This window comes from Eublepharis macularius, chromosome 18 (assembly GCF_028583425.1).
Source record: "Eublepharis macularius isolate TG4126 chromosome 18, MPM_Emac_v1.0, whole genome shotgun sequence".
In the NCBI taxonomy this organism is placed as follows: Eukaryota; Metazoa; Chordata; class Lepidosauria; order Squamata; family Eublepharidae; genus Eublepharis; species Eublepharis macularius.
In genome coordinates this window covers 37,956,581-37,975,230 of record NC_072807.1, presented here as the reverse complement: position 1 = coordinate 37,975,230, position 18,650 = coordinate 37,956,581, and the positions used below count along the sequence as shown (strand labels likewise).

Here is an 18,650-nt window from a genome sequence, read left to right as displayed (position 1 = left end):
AAAAAACTGACAGGAGCTCAGTGGAACCTCCACCAGTAGAGGCAGCCTACCTTTGAAGCCCAGCTCAGAAACATTTAACATTTGATGTCTGAAACTTTTGACTCTGGAAAGCTTATACCTTGTTGATCTCTAATTTATTTACCTGATGAAGGGAGCTCTGACTCTTGAAAGCTCATACCCCGGAAATCTTTTAAGATGCTACTGGACCCGAATCTTGCTCTTCTTCTACCAACCAACACAGCTGCCTGCCTGAAATTATTTATGTTATTTCTAGTCCGCCTTTCTGACAGACCCCAGGCGGATTACAGTGTGAGTCAGCACAGTCAGTTTCAAGGGCATTTCAATAAACGATGCCAGAGGTCGTCTCAATGCAAATGTGCAAAGATTTGACACCCGCAGAAAAGCACTGCTGGAAGATGGAATAACAACAACAACAACAACATTCGATTTATATACTGCCCTTCAGGATAACTTAAAACCCACTCAGAGCAGTTTACAAAGTATGTTATGATTATCCTCAGGACAATCACCCTGTGAGGTGGGTGGGGCTGAGAGAGCTCTGAAAGAGCTGTGACTAGCCCAAGGTCACCCAGCCGGCTCCAAGCGGAGGAGTGGGGACTCAACCCCGGCTCTCCAGATTAGAGTCCCGTTGCTCTTAACCGCTACACCAAACTGGCTCTCCAGTCTAGTAGGATCACCTTGAGAGCAGCAGGCAGTAGCGGAGTCTCTCGACCCCGCTCCGGTCGTGCCAATGAACCTTAGCGGAAGGGAAGCGCTCGGCGGAGCCTCCAGGGGGCGGCGCAGTCTACCCGGGGCCTGGCCGGGCGGCGGCGGCGGCGAGCCATGCAGGTTCCCGGGCGCGGGCGCGGGATTCCGGCACTCAGCTTCCCGGGCGAGGCGCGGGCTGGGCGCGCGGCTGGCGGCGAGGCGAGGCGAGCGCACAAAAGGCGGCGGCGGCGGCCCTCTTCCCCTCCTTCCCTCCCGTCCTTCTCTCCTCCCCTCCCCTCTTCCCTCCCCGGGCAGGCAGGCAGGCAGGCAGGCAGGCGCCGGAGGGGCGCCGCGTTTCCCGGGCCAGGTAAGCGGAGGGCGCGCGGGAGACAAAGGGAGGCTGGCGCGGGGACCGGGCAGCGGCCGGGGGGGGGCGCGCCTAGGAGACTGCCTCCGCCCCCCCCCCGCCCCCCGGGAGAGAGGGCTGCGCAGAGGGGCGGGGGCGCCCGGCCCTCCCCCTGCGCCCGAGAGGGGCTGCCGTGGGGGGGGGGCGCTGCAGGGGAGTCCCGGCCGCCCCAGGCAGGATGCTGCCCTGCGCGCTCCGGCCGCTGCGCGCCCCCTCCCGGCCTCGGAGCTGGGCTGGCTGGCGCTGCCTCCCCGGGGCCGGAGACCCCCAGCCGAGCGAGGGGAGCCGTGGGGAGGGGCCGAGGCGGGCAGCCCCTGGCCCGCTTGCCAGAGGTCGGTGCCAGCTGCCGGCAGGAGCCTCCGGTGCCCGGCCGGGGGCGGTTGCTGGGGCTGCGGGCAGGGGAGGGGGGCGGCGGCCGGGGGTGCCCTCCGGAGCCGGGCGCGCAGCTCCGCCTGGCACCGCGGCGGCTTTTCTTCCCGGCTATTGTGGCGAGAGCTGTGCAGGGACGCGGCTGCGGGCTGCTCTGCCCGGCGTGGGCACGGAGGGTGGCCTGAGGCGGGGGGCGGAGAAGCTGCCCGGCCTGGCCAGAGGTGCCGGCAGCCCCCCGTCCGGCCGCAGCCTCCCCTGCTGCCGTCCCGGCTGGGCCTCTCTCCTCGGCGCCCCTGCCCTGCCGGGAGCTCTGCTGCCCTGCCGGCTTCTTGCAGGCGGGTTCTGCCCCTGGGACAGGCAGCCCCGTGCCCCCTGGCAGGCTCGCTTGCGGCCCCGGCCCCGGTTTATTTGGGGCAGGCGGTCGCAGTAAAACACGGCTGCCCCTCTGGAATGTGCCTTTTAAAACACAATGCGGGGGGGGGGGCTTGCACATATAATAAAATAAACCGCTGTGCATGGAATATACTCTTCCCCAGCCTTTTGGAAGCTGTTTGCCAACCTTCTGTATGTACACCTGTGTTTCCGACCCTCTGGGGTATACCGTGATGGTAGGTTTAAATCCTGTTGGAAAGGTGCCGAAGAAAACCCCTTAAATGTAGCATGCCTTTTTTCCTCTATCCAAATTCTGCATTTCGTCCTGTTTTTTCAAAAGAGCCATGCTTCCCATGTAGCAGCCAAGTCGGCGCTCCCTCCCCCCCCCCTGCTGTAATTAGGTCTGGAGGGAGAAGCAACTCAATTAAAAATTCTCCGCTCATTTTTCTTGGGGTAAACAGCATGACAAATTGTAACACGGCTTCCATTGCCCCCCTCCCCCAGTCCTTGCTGAGCTTTACTGGGTGAGCCTTTCACACGGTGTTGCGGGGTGGGGGGACGGAAAAGAAGGGAGGAGGCTGTTTCCATCGCCCGTGCTTGATGCTGATTTAGGAACACGGCGCTACTTGAGTCGCTCCGGCATTACCGTGGCAGGCAGCCCTGCGATGTGACATGCAAATAGGTGCGCATCTTTTTAATCAAAGGGGAAGGAGTGCTTAGCTTGTGATCGTCTCTGCTCAGTCGGCTTGTTCTTGAGGAAACAAACTCTCCTGCGGCGCTTCGGGTCCCAGACGGCTCCTGCCCTTGTTTCCGAGATGGAGCATGCGGCATAACACATCCCTGCGCTAGCTACGAGTTGGGTGAGCTCCATGTGCCATCGGTAGGGTCACATTTGCTGCGTGTTTGACTGTGCATGTGGATGTGTTCTGGGGTCCCACGTGTGGTCCTTGGAGGAGGCCGGATTCTGCGAGGCCTCCTGCGTCGGATCGCTACGGGGATGCCCTGCTGTCCTTGGAGAGTGTGCCGAAATGGTCCAGGATGCAGCAGAAGTCACTGGGCGATGCATAACCTCAGAGAGATGTACTGGCTGCTCAGCTAGGGTGGAATCATACATCGCGTTCGATGTCGGAGCAGCAGCTGAAAAGGGCATACTTGTGTTTTGTATTGGATCTCCCCCCCCCCCAGCTCTCCTCCTTGTTTGGGGCCATAGCCATAACCCCTTCTTCTCTTTTCATGCTCATATAACACCGAGAGAGTGTGACTGGCCCAAGGCTAACCAATAAATGTTGTGGCTGAGCAGAGATTTGAACCTGGGCTGGTCCAGTACTCTGCCCACCCTATCTTGAGGGGCTGAAAGTACTTGCTTCTCCTCCCGCTATGTGCTGGGTGATTTACCCAGTGTTGTGATGCGATCATGGTATGCATTTCCATGCCTCTGGGAGCAGAGCAAGTGATTCTGTTCATCATGCGCTGGAACGCTCTGAGTGCATTTCCAGGCAGCAGCCTCATGCTGTGTGCCGTGTAGAGGGTTGGCCTGTAATTTCTGATCCCAGTTCAACGTGTTCCATTTTACCTATAAAGCCTTAAACAGATGGACTCTTGATTCATTAAGAATGTCTGATTGGGAGCCATGAGCTGAGATCTCCACTCTGCCATGATGGATGCCTGCTGGGTGACCTTGGTTCAGTCACCCCCTCGTTCATCATGTCCTAACCCACCTCAAAGGATTGTTGTGAGATATGTTGGGCGGAAGCGGCCATTTAGGCCACCTTGAGGTCCTTGGAGGAATAGCAGGATGCTAATCTAATTTTTAAAAAGGATTGGAAGAGTTGTCTGCTAATGCCTTCCGTCGCGGTTTTGCTTTAGATACCCTGGAAGGCTGGTGGCTTTCCAGTGCAGGGCCTTCTCGGTGGTGGCATTCTTGTACTGGAAGATGGCTTAGAGGCTACGTTTCACAAAGGGAAGATTGAGCGTTGGCGACCGCTAATTGTTTTTTATGGGGTTTGCTCGGCGCTGCAGTTCTCTGTGGCTGCTTTTCGTCCTGCCCGCTCGTCTTCTGGGCTTTTTTGTATTTTTAGGTTCTACCCTCCCTAACTTGCTGCTTCGGATGCAGACTTGAGACTCAAATAACGAATTTCTTTTTGAAAGGGGTCTGTGCTTGGCAGCCACTTGGGCTGGGTTGAGAATGAAGCGCTGTGTATAACTCTTGGCACAGGTGACTTTACTGGCGCTAGCCAGTAGGTCCTGCTATGGACCAATGTGAAGTATCCCTGCTCCTGGTATGATCCAAGCATGCAAAATAATTTGAATTGAAAAGGCTTGAATTGAGTTCTTGAGCCTCTGCTACATTTTTTTACACTTCCAAAGAGATGGTTGTGGGGAAGAAGACTTGTGGGGGGGGGGACAAGAATCAGCCCTTTTGCTGGGGGGCAAAAGGGCCCTAGGTCTCTGGTACCTCTGCCCTCAGGGACTGCCTGCTCTGAAAGTGGAATAGATCCAGAGGAGTTAGCCATGTTAGTTCGTAGTTGCAAAATAGTAAAAAGTCCAGTGGCTAACCAACTTTATTGAGGCATAAGCTTTTGAGAACCACAGCTCTCTTCGTCGGGTGCAGGAAGGTGGAATGCAGTCATGGAGACACCTGAGAAGAAAACTGTCACAACCGACCTGTGTAAAGGAGGTAGCCCTTGACTGCCTCAGAGGCCAGTGATGAACGGGGTCCTTGGCTGTGAACACCATCGGTAATAATGACAGGAAATAAAAAGCCGACTTCCTGCGCGCCCTGGGGCTACCCAACCACTACTTTTTGCAGTGGTGTGCCATCTGCGTGGCGGCCATCTCGATCCAGTTGTTCTTGTCGCTCCAGAGAGTGGCCGAGAAACAGAACCCAAAATGGAGACAAGGCTATGAAAAAGGGAGGGGTTATCTTCTCACTGGTTAGGGTTGTGGGGGTCCCCCCCCCCAGATTGTAGAAGTGAGAAAGTTTTCCCCCTGCATGGGGGCAGATAGGCATCATATCACCCATCGTGAGGGCTGACATTTTGTTCCTAATACTTGTCACAAATGTTTAAAGGATTTCATATCTGTTGTCTCTGTTTACAACAGCCCTGTGGGGTAGGCTGGTATGTATATCCCCATATTTTAGACGTGGCTGGAAGTAACGTATTGGAGGGAGTGGTTTGCCAGAGGCCACCTATTCAAGTACGTTACTGAGGCAAGATCTGAATCTGGGTGTCTCTGGCTCATGACCCAGGCTTCTAACCCTTACGTGAAGCCAGTTTCTGGGCTCAGACAGAAGTTTCAGACCAAATCTTCAGAGCTGTTTAAATGATCTGTGTGAGGAAACAAACTCCAGCTGGCTTTCAAGCAGGACCTGGGAGAAGTGCGCTTTCCCCAGTTTTCGTATGTGGTGGCTTTTCTTGGGCTTTATGAATATTCAGTAATGTTTTCCTGGAGCATTTATGTTGTCTTGTGGTTTTGGTTTTGGGATAGCTCTGAATTTTTATCTGAGGGCTGCACATGGCAATGTAAAGTTAGCATCGTTTGGCGTTGGGTTCCGGAGTGCGCTGAACCGTCAGTGCTGTGGTGTGCCGTTCTTTGACGGGAAGTGCGCGTCTGTGGCTGTAATGCTGTACGCAATTAGAGGCACTCAAGTTGACCCATTGATTAGTTAGCTTGTTGTTTGCTCCCTTGCTCTGACAGCTTGTGGTTTCCTTGCCTATACAGAAGGAAATCACTCTTCCGGGGGATATTGGAAAAAAGTGGGTCTTGGGGACGGTCCTGCACGCCTCTAAATGGGTCAGCTTGCTCTCTGCCAGGTTCTCCCTGGTGCCGCCTACCCCCTGAATTCATGCTCCCGGTGTAACCCCAGGTTCTTGACTGGGAGACAACGTCACAGCTCCAAAGAATGGACTGGTGTTTTCCCCAAGATCATCCAATCGAGGAGACAGGTACTCTCTGTAAGGACTAATGATGTACGCATTTGTGCTCTTTGGCTGTTATGTCCATCTGGCCCCAGGGAGTTCAGTAGGTTCGATTTCTCCTGCCCAAGAGGATAAATTGGTTATGTCATCCTGCTGATAGGAAAGGACAATTGGATTACCTGTCCGGTGCACTTGTGTCTTGAAACAGTCCTTTGGAATGATCACAGCCAGCTTGAAGCAACAGTTATCCGAGGAACTTATTGCATCATGTTTGCTTCTAGGGGTGACATTGAATTTCTCATCCCTGCATTTCAATTTTGCTTCTTTTGTGCATGGAACTCTCGGTTCTCTAATTTTGTGTCATTTTCTCTTTCCTCGTACTGAATTTTTCCCCCTGTAAAATGTACCAATTTTTCAAGGTTGTTTGTGCATGAAATAAACCAGCATCGTCCCTCTATTGTGTGTGTGTAAATGATGCGTATTGTAGTACAAGGATGGTATAAATCACCCATCAGGAGCATTTGATGTGGGCACACAATGTAAGCGAGTCTTGAAAACGATGGGCGAAAAGGGGAGAATAGAAACCGTTGACCGATAACAACAGAGAAGCTAAAGAGAGAACATTTGCTCCTTGCAAGCTGATGGGGACGTAATATTCATGTAGCGAGAGGGCTTTGTCGGTGCTGGCTGGTGTGGCTGGGGTTTTTTTCCCCCTACAGGAGCTGCAGCTCTTTGTGACAAGCACAGCTTAAGTATGGGGCGTATGTCCAAGGCCGCAAAGAAGCCCTTACCTTCCAGCCAGCTTTCCCACCTGAGTGCTTGCATACCTGCAGATATCAGGCAACCGTGCCATCCGGGCTCGCTCACAACCGGTGGCTTTGGAGCACAATCCTGAAATCATTTGGCGCTGCGATGGGCATGTCAAAATGTTTGCTTGCCATTTTTTCCCCACTTTGAAAAATATGCGCCCCCCCCCCCATTCTTCTGCATGCACAAATGGAGCGCTGATTAATATGCGCTCCTATCTCATTGCTCAAATGGCTTGGCTTGTGACTGTGCAGTGTGTGAACTGCCCCCAGCATATTGGAGGTCTTTTTGTAGTGTTGATCTTCTCGGCCATGAGTCATTGCTGTGTGTGAGGGCAAACATGCCTGTGTGAACTGATCAGAGTTTTGTTTACAAGGGAGGATAAAATCAGGGGAGGGGTTAGCACCTTTTCTTGGGGGAGATGCGTGCCTTGCAGTGTTGTATGAGGAATAGGGATTTTGTCCTGGTGAGACTGATAGAAGCACCACCTGGTGGTTGAAATACAAATTAGTCTATGTTGCAGTCTGATAGTGGTGGTGAAGTCTCCGGCATTGATTGGCTGTGCTGTGATAAAATGTTCATAAACATTCTGATTGTTTAGGAAATTAAAGCTGTTGGAATGTTTGCAAACCATCTTCAACAAGGGAAAGGGAAGTTGTCAGTTTGGTTAGGATTAAAAACTCACACAGTGCCTAGGGACTGGTGCAGCTTTGAGGGACAGCTAACTGGATTTAGACGAGGGGGATTTTGTGTGTGTGTGTGTGTATTGTGTGAATTGACTGGGTTAAAATCCTACCATGGAGCTTAGTGGTAACATCACTGTCTCTTTGTCTTTCCCTAAGCACCCTCACTGGATTGTTGCAAGTATACAGTGGGCAATGGAGAGCCCCATATACCTCCCTGCACTACTTGGAGGGAGTTTAAAAATGAACTAGATAAATTCTTTTCTGTCGACGTGAGTTGTGCTTTAGCTGTCCTTGGGATCCGTCTCCTTGGGCCATTTGGTGGGTGCTATCCTTACATTTTTGAGACACCATGACTTCTTTCACTGAAGTCTCTCGCCCTTTGAGGGTGTTGGTGTCATTTTGTCAAGTTGAAAGTTATTTTCAGTCTGCGTATTTCAAGGCATGTGATTTTTAAAGAAAGCAAACTATGCAATGTGAGACTGAAACACGCCTCTCTCTAGACACGACTGTCTTGCTTTGCTCCGTCCACCACTGAGAGCCAGTTTGGTGTCGTGGTTAAGAGCAGCAGGACTCTAATCTGGAGAACCAGGTTTGATTCCCCACTCCTCTGCCTGAAGCCAGCTGGGTGTCCTTGGGTGAGTCACAGCACTCTCAGAGCTCTCTCAGCCCCACCCACCTCACAGGGTGATTGTTGTGAGGATAATAATGACACACTTTGTAATCTGCTCTGAGTGGGTGTTAAGTCATCCTGAAAGGCGGTGTATAAATTGAATATTGTTGTTTTTATACAGGTTCTACGCCTCCCCCCCACTGGTCCTCATTGATTGGAAATAGGTTTCCTGATGGAGATTAGCCATGAGAGCTGTACGGAACCTCCCTGTTCAGAGGCAGTATATCTGAATACCAGTCTATACCAGAGGCAGTATGTCCATGAATTTGCCTGCTTTGGGCGGGTGATCTTCTGGCAATACTGCTCTCCCTATCCACACTCATGTCTGGGCAGGCAGGAGGAACATTGAGGGTGGATGTGACGTCATGCATCAACAATATGGAAACTCCATGGTAATACCATAGAGTTTCCAGAGCATCAGCTGATGTCATGTCCGTCCCTTGCCCCATCCTTGAAGCCCCTGGAGGTGCCAGGCACTAGCCTGGTATTCCTATAAGGGGAAGGGGCACTTTACAGTGGTCTTAAACATGCTAAATATATATTGTTTTCCTTCATATTGTGTTTTGGAGGTTTTTTAAAAAAAAATCTCAGACCTTGGCTCCTGGTTGAAAGCATGCCCCATGCCTTTCTTGGCCTGCAATGTCTTGCACTAGCGAATGCGTTTGAGTTAACATTTAGCAGAAGGAAATGAGAAAGCCAGCGGGCTCCTTTGTCACGCCTCGGCTGGAAAGAGGCGGCTGCAGCCATGCCGTACAAGAAGAATTCCAGCCCAAGCATATACCTAGACGGAGCTACAGAGTACAGCCTTGGTTACAGATGAGGCTGGCCTGCAAAAAAAATCTCTGCTCCCTGCAACAGCCAAGCTCCGCATGTGGCTTTAATTATGCAGAATAATTTGATGTATTGGGGCCCAGGAGAGCCAAATGTCGGTGTATTGGAGAGCAAATGGAAAAGGGAAAGATCCGGTAAATTCTCCCATCAAGAGATTTATAGACGGGTAAATAAGGCATTTCTCTTCATTTAGTTCCTCAACCCCAAAGGCTTGGAATAGCAGTGTTTAGAACCAGGTGCAAGATGCTGCCTTTCAACCCATAAATTAGTATTGCCCCAACCATTCTCAGTAAAAGGCCTCCCTCCTTTCCAAAGGATCTTGTAGTATTTCTGAAAAATGCTGGAAAGCAGGGGTGGTGGTGGTGGTGGTGGTGGTGGTTTGTCTTGGGCCATTCCAAAGATGAGCGGTCAGTCTAGGGCCACGAGGCTGCTACTTTGCCTTCACGGCATCACAGTGTCTTATGGGAGAGGAAAGGAGTTCTATTTGGCAAGGGTCTGAGTCGAGTTGAACATCCTTGGGAAAGACAACAAAGATGGTTGCTCATTTATGCGTTGCAAAATCTACTCGGTACAGAACATCATAATATGGACTGCTCTTGAGTATGGGGCCCGGAGGACTTGTGGGGCGAGAGCCTCCAGTCTCCTCTTCAGGCTGACCTACAAAGGGGGTAGAAATCTTCGAAGGGCTCCCCTTGGATTAGAATTCTGTGTTCCTGCTGACCTTCGTCCCTGGTAGATCTTGAATGTTGTGGGAATTATTTGGGACAGATTTCTTTTGCACATCCAGTTTTGTGTTACCGTTCAGACAAGAATGGGCATAACCCAAGAGGCAGCGTGATTCAAGCGCCGGATCTCCTTCGCGATAAGGGAGGATTACTTACATCTGGCAATTCAATCAGGAGGTATTGATTCCGAAATCAAGGTGATTTCAGTCCGCCAGGGGAAAAAAGATCAATTCAAATCAAGTTTCCCGCTCCTAATACATGTATTTCCTAAACAGAAATGCATATTAAGTTATGTGGCCATGTGCTGACTTACAGCTAACTGAAACCTTTGTATTGCTTAAAGTACGCTTTGGCTAGCTGTAAATTCTTAACAGCTTTTTCTGTTTGTGCACAATGCATTGATTATTTGATAGAAACATTGCTTTCGCTCGAGATTTCTGACAAGCACCATCAGTAACAAATGGATTTCAGATTTTCTGTTTCTGCTCATGTGCGAAGCCCCTTTGCTCATAAACCAAACGCCCAGAACTTTCAAATGATTGTGGAGTAAAATGCATAGAGCCCGTACCAAAAGGAGAAGTGTGTGCGCGCGCACGAGAGAGAGAACTTAAGAAGTCATCCTTTTTATGAAACCTGGACGGTTACAAGCACGCTTCTATTTTCCTCTGCAAGATGTTGGCGGGCACAAAGTAAAGCTAACCCCACACGATGCCCTGCAACGATAGCAGAAAGATAGGCCGTGTGGAGTTCCTCTGGTGCAGTATGCGGAAGGAGATGGTGTGACAGCTGCCGCCTGGCGCGTAAGTCCAGTATTGAGCGTGCCATCCCAAGCAATTTTTTACTTCCTGGCACAGCGGAATGCAAAATCTCTGTCTGTGCAGGGCTTAGCTCCTGCTGGATTTCGTTGCACGACTTGCTTGGGGTACAAAGCCAAGCCTGGAACTCGGTGTACGCAGAGGGGTGTATTTCTAGCAGCTGCCATGTGCTGGAGGAGGGGGGACAGATTGCCATGTGACTGCTGAATCATTTCATGCTGAGCATGAGGGTTGGGTACGTTGTGCCTTCGCTGTTGGGTTCCACAGACTTCGGTTTTAGGAGATTACTTAGACTGCAGGATTCAGTAACTGCCAAGGCGCTGTTTGCTTGTTGCCACCAGGGTCCCGTCCTTCCGTTTGCGATGCGTAAATCTTCATCTTCTGATGTTAAGCTTTCTGCAGAGAGATGAATAATAATTGTTTTTTCCTTCCAGCCACCCGCAGTTCAAGTTCTTCATGTCATGGATGTTAAATCTCAAATCGTCTGTGGCTCTACTGTTATGCCTTGCCCTGAAATCTGGAACGCTTTTCGTATCGGGTTCTCTGTTGGAATATTAAAAGGGGGCCCAGTGGCTTGGCCAGTTTGGGACTGACTTGTACATTTTCTATGCTTTTTTGTTTAGCTGAGTAGGGAAAATGCCAAATCAGTGTTTTCAAATGTTCATTTCTGAAAAGCATTTCACGGTCTGCCTGCCCCCACGTAGTCCTTCCTAGGTGCTGTACCATCCCGTCCTTGGACTCTAGTCAGTGTCTCCCCACCTCGTGAAGAGCGGTGGGCGGCTGCAAGGGACAGGGTTTTTTCTGGGGCTGCCCCCTTCTCTTTCCCATGAATCCAGTGCCTTTTAATTGATTGACGGAGGGCCTCCCTTTTTTGCTGGAATTGGTTTATGCATTTATTTACTTATATCCTTCTTTTCTGCCAGTGGCTGTATTCTGTGGATTTATTCTGTGGTCTCCTGCAGGTGCCACCCTGCTCATGGGCGAAATCAACAGCAGCCCGTACACGGGCTTTCTCTGTGGTGGCCCCCACCCTGTGGAACGGCCTGCCTAAGGAGGTCAGGAGAGCCCCCACTCGCCTGGCTTTCTGCAAACGATGCAAAACCAAATTATTCAAAAAGGCTTTTGTATTGTAGGGAGGGGCTCTCAGATGCTTCACTAATGAGTTAAGGACCAAAGACTTCACCACCATGTTGCCTTATATATTACCTGTTGTCTTAAATATGTGCTCCTGTGAACTACTTGTGCTTCATGTGGTCTAATGTCAGCCCTAGAACTGCTTATGTTCTGTTTCAGCATTTCTTCAACTCTGTTTTGGATTCTTGCTACTGCTATGTCTTTGTAGACTTGTGTTTATTTACGCTGTGGCATTGTGTATGGAAATGTCCTTGAAACTGACTGTACTCATTTCACATTGCGTAATCCACCTTGAATCTCAGTGAGAAAGGCGGGCTATAAATGACATTTATTTAATTAATTGCTTGGGTTTTTTGTGTTGCTGCTTGAAGAATTTACTAGATTCTTTTTAAAAAAGTAATGTTAATGTGTTCAGTTTTGTATGAATGTTTGAACTGTTATTTATTTATTTATCTATCTATTTGATTTATAATCTGCTCTCCCCGCAAGCAGACTCAGAGTGAATGACAACGTAATAAATACATATAATAAAAACATACAGTAAAACACTAAGCATCATATAAAAATTATTTTAAAACATTTTATGCTTGAGGTGCTTAACAATAAAAAAGCAACTTTGGCCGAAAAGCAGTATATAAATATGGAAACTCTCTGAGTGAGCCAGCCAGTCTCGCTCTCATCCTGACCTACCTCACAGGGTGGTTGTGGTACTGATTAAACGGAGAAGGAAACGATGTTGTAAGCAGCTTCCGGTCCTTATTGGAGAGGAAAATGGGTATAAATAGCTAAATAAAATAACTGGAGTGGCTGCTAGCAACACCGAGGGGCGTTTGTGTTTTAGTTTGTTGCAATGGGAAATGGTTTTTGCGAGGAGAGATGTTTTCATTCAAAGAAGAGTGTTAGGGCTTCTCTTTAGTCGGGGCATGTGGGGGTCTAGAGCTGCTTTTCTGAAGTGCTTGGGGGGTGTTCCTGATTCGAGCTTCTCCTTGCGGACATGTGGCAGCCCCCCAGTGGCTCAATCTGCTCAGGGGGCAGTGAGCTATCCGAGCAAACCACTCCAGAAATAATGCACTTCTACCCCAATTTCCTTGGAGGAAAAGCGAGAAATCTAAGACATCTTTAAAACATGTGACAGCTTTTGTTCTTGAGAAAGTAGGCTGTGGTCTCCTTTAGGGCCAAAGTGCCATTTGAATTGGAGATCTGCTGTTGGAACTCTTGACGTTTTAGTTTTTTAATGAAAAATGTGGTGGTGGGGAGGTATATTAATTTTTTTTCCAGATTAAAAATTTCCCTTCTTCAGGCTGTTTTGTGCCTGGGGGGTGATTCAGGGACCAAGCCATGTGCTACAACTTGGATCTAACTGGCAATTCCACACGGCTGTGTTTTATTGAGAAAAGTATATTTAATACGTTTATTTGATATAGGAAACTTTCAGAGAATTCGTACCTTAGATCTTCTACGTAATGTGTCGTTTGGCCCACAGGCTTTACACAGTGTATTCAGGCTGTGCTCCAAGATTATTTTCCCTTCAGGCTAAAGGGAGGAAACGTTGAAAGTGGAATTTTATTCCTTCAAGGATTTAAGTGGGGTTTTTTTGCTTTGCATCAGATAGGGGATGTACAGTATGAGACAGAAGCCTGCATTTCTCTGCTTTGTGTCAAATTCATTGAGATGAAAGCCTCAGGGCTACTGCTAGAAAGAAGAATACAAAAATACAGGCAAATTGATATATGCTTGTTTAAATTGACTCTTTTATTTTACAGGGCCAGAATGGTTTGTGACTTTTTTTTTTTTTGGCATGCACAGATTTTGGTATCTTGATTTGACTTTTTGTAGCATGATGGAATATTGGACTCTGGCCAGAGAAAGACCCGGCTTCAAGTGCAAGTGACCTTGGGTCATTTGCAGTCTCAGCCTACCCCACAGGATTGTTGTGAGAGTAAAATAGAAGGAGGAAAAGCTCCTTCGAGGAAGGAGATACATTGAAGATTGCATAGGATCAGTCCGGCGGCAACGACAGGTCTCCAGTGTGGAGCTTCACGTTGAAACTGGTTGCAAATTTCTTCCCCCCAAATAGGTTGGTCTTCTTTTTGAATCCTACTTGATGGCCTGCCTCTTCCATTACCTTCCCAGCTGCAGTTCCTTCTTTTAGATGAGACAGTTGAGTGACCCAACCCAGTCGGATCACGTGATGAGTGGGATGACATCCTAGTGCTCACTGGCCAATCAGCTGTGGCTCTGGCTGGACATTGCAGATGGCGATTCTTCGGGTTTTTGAATGAATCCTGCCCTTCCATCAAGGAGCTTATGGTAGTGGACACTGATTTCGTTATCAGAATTTTATCTTTCTAACAACCCTGTAAAGTAGGTCAGGTTGGGGGAGAGGTGACTCCGTGAGCGTTGTGGTTGAACATAGATTTGGACCCAGATCTCTCCCATGTGGCACTCTAACAACAACCATCATCAACAACAACATTCAATTTATATACTGCCCTTCAAGACAACGTAATGTCCACTCAGAGTGGTTTAGAAAGTGTGCTATTATTATCCCCACAACAATCACCCTGTGAGGTGGGTGGGGCTGAGAGAGCTCTGAGAGAGCTGTGACTGACCCAAGGTCACCCAGCTGGCTTCTGAGGAGTGGGGACTCAAACCTGGTTATAGTCCTGCTGCTCTTAACCACAACACCAAACTGGCTCTAATGACAACACGACACCAGCTCAGTTTCAGTGAGTAAGCACACATTTTCACAAGGCATACCATAAAGGAAGCAATGCTAAGGAAAAATGGGAGTAGTTTTTTTGGCTCCTGACTAGCCAGCCTTTTGTGTTTTGTCATTACTTCAGTTCCTGTGCCATACCCACACCTTTTTAGTTATTTTCCTGGCAATGGATATCTCTTTAATCTTCCCCCTTTCTAACTTTTTTTCTTTGTTTGTGATGCCTGAGACAAGAATTGCTTGAGCAGCGTCTTGCATGACACTGAGGCATGCTTTACCCTGAAGGCATTTTGTTAATTAATATTCCATCGGTGGCTTGTAGCTACAAACTCATTTATCATCTCACTGTCAGAAACAAGGGGCTGGATTATTGATTTAATTAGCATAATACAAAATGTCCTTGCATGGGTAAGTGGGTTGATGGGTTTATGCCGAAACTGGAGACCTCGCACAGGCAGAGCTGTGAACCCATTGAGGTCCTTGAGTAGCCTGTGCTCTGAAGCACTGGTTTGAAAACGTAGCTTGAAAACCTAATGGAGGAGCAAAGAATCAACGTATGGCAGTACCCTCGACTCTTTGGAGGAAGGGCAGGGCAAAAATGTGATTGATAGGGTTAGGAAAGGTGGAGCAACTATCTGTAATTTAGAACAGCTAATGGTGAATTAGTGTTTATAGCAGTCAGTTGCAAACTTTTATCTTTGACAGATGTAGGTAGATGCGACTGGGGTTTAGGTTCAGAAACTGCGCATGATGCTTTTAGCCTCCGTTCCCTAACCAGGAGGGGACTGCTGGGTCCCGGCGTGCTCGCCTGGAACACGTTGGTGGATAATGATGGATGTGGGGCAAAAAAGCAACGCTCTGGGTTTTTTCTCTGGCATGCCTGGATTGGGTTAGTAACTGGGGACACATATGCCGTCTTTAAAAATGGCACCAGGCGCATCCCCTGTATTGCATTAAAGGAGGGAGCTCTCCAGGTGGGAGCGCACTGCAAATGCGAGTAAATTCCCAGAGCATGGGAGTGATAGCAAACAGCTGCAGCAGTGCAACAAAAAACGTTCCTTATTATTTGTTTTATTGCACCCCCCCCCCAAATTCAGGCAATGGCTTGTGTGATTCTACATGGTTAGCGTCTCCCTTGAGGTTTAGGGGCTGCCCCAGTGGCTCCTGCAAATTTGGGCAGAACTCAGTTGTATCTGCTGTTCCGCCCCCTCCCCATTGATTTCTTTCAATATCTCTTGGCTGCCCCTCAGAACGTAAGAAGAGCCCTGCTGGAGTAGACCCTAGTCCAATATCCTATCTCACAGTGGCTGTTGGCCAACCAGTTACTCTAAAGAGCCAAACAAACGGCATAGAGACCAAAGCTGCTGCCCTCCAACTGTGGCATCCAAAAGTTTGCTGCTTCTGCAGCTGGAGGCTCCCTTCAGACACCCTGGATAGCAGCTATTGCGGGACCTCCCCTCCATGAACATCTCACCCCCCCTTTAAAGTGATCGATGCTTGTGGCCGTCGCTTCCTCCCCTGGCAGTAAATTCCATAGTTTTAATTAAGAAGGATTTCCTTTTGTCTGTCAAATAGTAAAGAGTGCAGTAGCACCTTGAAGACTCGCCAACTTTATTGTAGCATAAGCTTTCAAGAATCACAGCTCTCTTCATCAGATCCATCTGATGAAGAGAGCGGTGGTTCTCGAAAGCTTACGCTACAATAAAGTTGGATAGTCTTCAAGGTGCTACTGCACTCTTTACTATTTTGCAACTACAGACTAACACGGCTAACTCCACTGGATCTTTTTGTCTGTCCCCATCCTGTTTCCCAAAAACTTTACCGGGTGGCCCTGAGTTCTAGTATTTTTGAACCGAGAGGGAAAAAAACTCCCTCTGTCCCCTTTCTCCACCTCCTCAATAATTTGTAAATCTCTGTCATGTCTCTCCTTAGCTGTCTTTTTCTGGACTGAAAAGTTCCAGACTCTCCAAGCTTTCCTCATAGGAAAGATGCTCCAGCTACCCTAATCATTTTGAATTGGTTCACAGGAATAATAAGGTACATAGGAACCCCTCCACAATAGGGCATGCCGTTCCTTTCCTTTTATTCCCTTAGTAGCTTATTGATTCATAGATCTTGAGCAGTGGGAAATACTTATTCCTTATTTTTGGGGTGCGAGGACTGAAAGGACCAAGAGATATTTTGCAATTGCTAAGGTAAATTTAGGATCCTTATTGCTAAGCAAAAGAGCCAGGGGTTCTGGAGTATAAGGGGACGGCTGGTTAATTAAAGGCTTAATATAATAATCCCTTATATTTTCAAAGAACCTACATTCCAGCAGGGCATGAAAGGATGTATTGATCCTGTTAAGGCCACAAGAGCAAATTCTGTCGGAATAGGGCCTATTCAGAAATCTCCCCTGTAGAACCGTTGGGGATATAATATCGTGGGATGGTAAGATAGTACAGATGGGGGGGGGGTATTGATTTTGGGAGAGAAAGACCGAAAGATAGGGGTGAACAACCTCTGCAGGCTTTTGAAATCAAGCTGCTATAATTGATTCCTAGGACATGTTTTTTAATCAGAGAAAATGCTTTGGATTTGCCCGTCTCAAAACTATCATCAATCGACACTCGAAGTATCATCGGTTTCTCAGGCAGGGCTTTCATCCAAGCCGATTTGTGGGTATCTCGATTTAGAGTGTCTAACGAGCCATCTTCAGCAACCAGCAATAGATAATGACTGGAGACGTTACCTGCGTGGTGGAAATGGGGTGTGCCCCGTTTCCCCACCATCTTGTTCTGTTCTGTTCTGTATGAACCAGAATGAGTCGTAAATACCATCCTTTGGCTGAATATCACACAAATGTTTATTTATTTACATTATTTATAACAACAACAACAACAACAACAACAACATTCGATTTATATACCACCCTTTAGGACAACTGAATGCCCACTCAGAGCAGTTTACAAAGTGTCATTATTATCCCCACAACAAAACACCCTGTGAGGTGGGTGGGGCTGAGAGAGCTCTGAGAGAGCTGTGACTAGCCCAAGGTCACCCAGCTGGCTTCAAGTGGAGGAGTGGGGAATCAGACCCGGCTCTCCAGATTAGGGTCCCGCGCTCTTAACCACTACACCAAACTGGCTCCCAGATGTGCGATTCATTTCTGTTGACTGCAGTTCTATATTTCCTGCTCTCTGGCTTTGGTTAGGACATTTTTTAGGAAACCCTCGCATACAGTCATAGATCCAGAGGAATTAGCCATGTTAGTCTGTAGTCGCAAAATAGTAAAGAGTCTGGTAGCACCTTTAAGACAAACCAACTTCCTTGTAGCATAAGCTCTCGAGAAAGCTTATGCATCTGACGAAGAGAGCAGTGGTTCTCGAAAGCTTATGCTACAATTAAGTTGGTTAGCCTTAAAGATGCTGCTGGACTCTTTGCTATTTTGCACATAGTGAAGAGATCCTTGGGATGGCAGGATGTGGGGTTATGGCAGAGGCTGGATGAGGACCGCCCCCCCCCCCCGACTTGAGTGAGCCTCTGAGTTTGCCCGTTGCAGCTCCCCATTGCAATATGTGCAGCCATAAATATAGATCCCTCCCCATGTATACTGAATGAATTGCGTCTCGGCACAGAACTGTGATTTGCACGCCTTTGGGGGTTTGCTTTTTGACAGCCTGGTTTGTATGTTGACAGGGTTTGCGTGTGAGGAGCCAGAGGAAAATAAATCGCTCTTGTCAGTGCAATTCCAAGCAAAAAATGATGAAGTGTTTTAAATTTGCACTAGGTGAAATAATTTGCATTAGAAGCAAATTGGAGCTTTTCCCCCTCAAAGGGATTTCAAGGAACATCTCCCGGTATTCCTAACAGGCTAGGGTAATATAACCGATTATATATAGCAAGCTGTTGAGGACTGATAGAAGAGACTTGTGGGTGTTAGATTTTTATTTTTTTGCTGGCAAAATTTCACTTCTGCTCTTCAGGAGAGAGATATCCACTCCCCTTCTTGCTCTCCTGGAGTAGTTCATCGGTCAGGCTGACCAAGGCTGTTCCTGTCCAAAATCCAGGCTTAAATCCAAACAGATAACCCACCTCCTCCAAGACCCCCTAAGCTGCAGGGTTGCCCGCCAACTCAAGCCTTGTCCAAAAAAAGGAAAAGGACCGTTGGCCACCCTGCAATATTTATTTAGGTCAGTGGGGCCCAACGCTGTCCGAACTCTGCCAGAGAGCAGGGACTTGGAAAGATCGTGACCACCGCCTGGGCCATCTCTGCATCTGGTCGACAAGAATGTCAGCCTTGCAGGGTGGAAAATCCTGAAGAGATGGCAGGGACCCCTCCGGACCCTCCATCATCTTTGAGTGCACCATCGTAACCAGCCCCCCCCCCCACTTTGCGTTGGGGGGCTATGCTGTTTCAGCCTGCAAGTGGGGTTACACAGGAACGCTCCTCCATCCAAAATAAATCCCTGCATGCAGAAAAGAAGCATGCCAAGGAGAAAATGA

The 18,650-nt window shown here is 48.6% G+C and overlaps 1 protein-coding gene across 1 annotated transcript in view; it reads left to right on the top strand.

Moving 5' to 3' along the window:
- The first annotated feature begins 932 nt into the window (after window positions 1–932).
- APBA2 (amyloid beta precursor protein binding family A member 2) overlaps window positions 933–18,650 on the top strand; it is a 96,001-nt gene continuing 78,283 nt past the window's right edge. Inside the window, exon 1 of the mRNA XM_055002459.1 lies at window positions 933–1,075. The gene's annotated coding sequence lies outside the window, so the exon portion shown is untranslated. The remainder of the gene's footprint in view (window positions 1,076–18,650) is intronic.